The following is a 2,500-nucleotide window of genomic DNA, read 5'->3' as shown; positions in this document are numbered from 1 at the left end:
AATTTCACGACCCGTCTTGAAACACGGACCAAGGAGTCTAACATGTGCGCGAGTCATTGGGCTGTACGAAACCTAAAGGCGTAATGAAAGTGAAGGTCTCGCCTTGCGCGGGCCGAGGGAGGATGGGGCTTCCCCGCCCTTCACGGGGCGGCGGCCTCCGCACTCCCGGGGCGTCTCGTCCTCATTGCGAGGTGAGGCGCACCTAGAGCGTACACGTTGGGACCCGAAAGATGGTGAACTATGCCTGGCCAGGACGAAGTCAGGGGAAACCCTGATGGAGGTCCGTAGCGATTCTGACGTGCAAATCGATCGTCGGAGCTGGGTATAGGGGCGAAAGACTAATCGAACCATCTAGTAGCTGGTTCCCTCCGAAGTTTCCCTCAGGATAGCTGGTGCTCGTACGAGTCTCATCCGGTAAAGCGAATGATTAGAGGCCTTGGGGCCGAAACGACCTCAACCTATTCTCAAACTTTAAATGGGTGAGATCTCCGGCTTGCTTGATATGCTGAAGCCGCGAGCAAACGACTCGGATCGGAGTGCCAAGTGGGCCACTTTTGGTAAGCAGAACTGGCGCTGTGGGATGAACCAAACGCCGAGTTAAGGCGCCCGAATCGACGCTCATGGGAAACCATGAAAGGCGTTGGTTGCTTAAGACAGCAGGACGGTGGCCATGGAAGTCGGAATCCGCTAAGGAGTGTGTAACAACTCACCTGCCGAAGCAACTAGCCCTGAAAATGGATGGCGCTGAAGCGTCGTGCCTATACTCGGCCGTCAGTCTGGCAGTCATGGCCGGTCCTTGCGGCCGGCCGCGAAGCCCTGACGAGTAGGAGGGTCGCGGCGGTGGGCGCAGAAGGGTCTGGGCGTGAGCCTGCCTGGAGCCGCCGTCGGTGCAGATCTTGGTGGTAGTAGCAAATACTCCAGCGAGGCCCTGGAGGGCTGACGCGGAGAAGGGTTTCGTGTGAACAGCCGTTGCACACGAGTCAGTCGATCCTAAGCCCTAGGAGAAATCCGATGTTGATGGGGGCCGTCATAGCATGATGCGCTTTGTGCTGGCCCCCGTTGGGCGAAAGGGAATCCGGTTCCTATTCCGGAACCCGGCAGCGGAACCGATACAAGTCGGGCCCCTCTTTTAGAGATGCTCGTCGGGGTAACCCAAAAGGACCCGGAGACGCCGTCGGGAGATCGGGGAAGAGTTTTCTTTTCTGCATGAGCGTTCGAGTTCCCTGGAATCCTCTAGCAGGGAGATAGGGTTTGGAACGCGAAGAGCACCGCAGTTGCGGCGGTGTCCCGATCTTCCCCTCGGACCTTGAAAATCCGGGAGAGGGCCACGTGGAGGTGTCGCGCCGGTTCGTACCCATATCCGCAGCAGGTCTCCAAGGTGAAGAGCCTCTAGTCGATAGAATAATGTAGGTAAGGGAAGTCGGCAAATTGGATCCGTAACTTCGGGATAAGGATTGGCTCTGAGGATCGGGGCGTGTCGGGCTTGGTCGGGAAGTGGGTCAGCGCTAACGTGCCGGGCCTGGGCGAGGTGAGTGCCGTAGGGGTGCCGGTAAGTGCGGGCGTTTAGCGCGGGCGTGGTCTGCTCTCGCCGTTGGTCGGCCTCGTGCTGGTCGGCGGTGCAGGATGCGCGCGCCTGCGCGGCGTTCGCGCCCCGGTGCTTCAACCTGCGTGCAGGATCCGAGCTCGGTCCCGTGCCTTGGCCTCCCACGGATCTTCCTTGCTGCGAGGCCGCGTCCGCCTTAGCGTGCTCCTCCGGGGGCGCGCGGGTGCGCGGATTCTCTTCGGCCGCCATTCAACGATCAACTCAGAACTGGCACGGACTGGGGGAATCCGACTGTCTAATTAAAACAAAGCATTGCGATGGCCCTAGCGGGTGTTGACGCAATGTGATTTCTGCCCAGTGCTCTGAATGTCAACGTGAAGAAATTCAAGCAAGCGCGGGTAAACGGCGGGAGTAACTATGACTCTCAAAGCCCACCTGATGCGTAATATATGGACCCTCTCGATTCACCCCTCAGCATCCTTGTGATGTCGGGTGGATGATGGTTCAATTAGCCTCTCGGTGGGAAATCCTAGCTCTGGCCTTCAAGTGGCGGGAGTCGTGAGGGTGCTGCGGAAGGTTTCGCGTAGGTGTACCTTTCCAGTATCCCGACCGACAGAGCAGGGTGCTTTTTCGGGCTTGGGGGTTACCTCCCCCCCTGCCTTTGTTACAGCTGGTGCAACTAACAGAAGCAAACGTGGTACCAGGCCTCCCGCTGGAGCGCCTGTGCCAGCTGATGAGCCAGCCAACCAGCCAACCGGTGCGGGTCGAGCGCTGCTCCCCGCCATCTGCCCTGACTGTATGCGGTCCTTCTCCACCAAGACCGGACTTGGTGTCCATCGGCGTCGCGCCCATCCGATTGCTGCTAATGCTGAGATCAAGACCGAGAGGAAGAAGGCCAGGTGGTCCCAGGAAGAGCTCCTGCGTTTGGCCCATGCAGAAGCGACTCTTGCCACCCAG

At 59.2% G+C, this 2,500-nt stretch overlaps 1 pseudogene; it reads left to right on the top strand.

The window, feature by feature from the left end:
• LOC124771711 overlaps positions 1 to 2,500 on the top strand; it is a 7,747-nt pseudogene that overhangs the window by 910 nt on the left and 4,337 nt on the right.

Source organism: Schistocerca piceifrons, unplaced genomic scaffold (genome assembly GCF_021461385.2).
Source record: "Schistocerca piceifrons isolate TAMUIC-IGC-003096 unplaced genomic scaffold, iqSchPice1.1 HiC_scaffold_936, whole genome shotgun sequence".
In the NCBI taxonomy this organism is placed as follows: domain Eukaryota; kingdom Metazoa; phylum Arthropoda; class Insecta; order Orthoptera; family Acrididae; genus Schistocerca; species Schistocerca piceifrons.
Note: the sequence above shows the minus strand (reverse complement) of the source record. Positions and strands in the feature narration are given on the sequence as shown.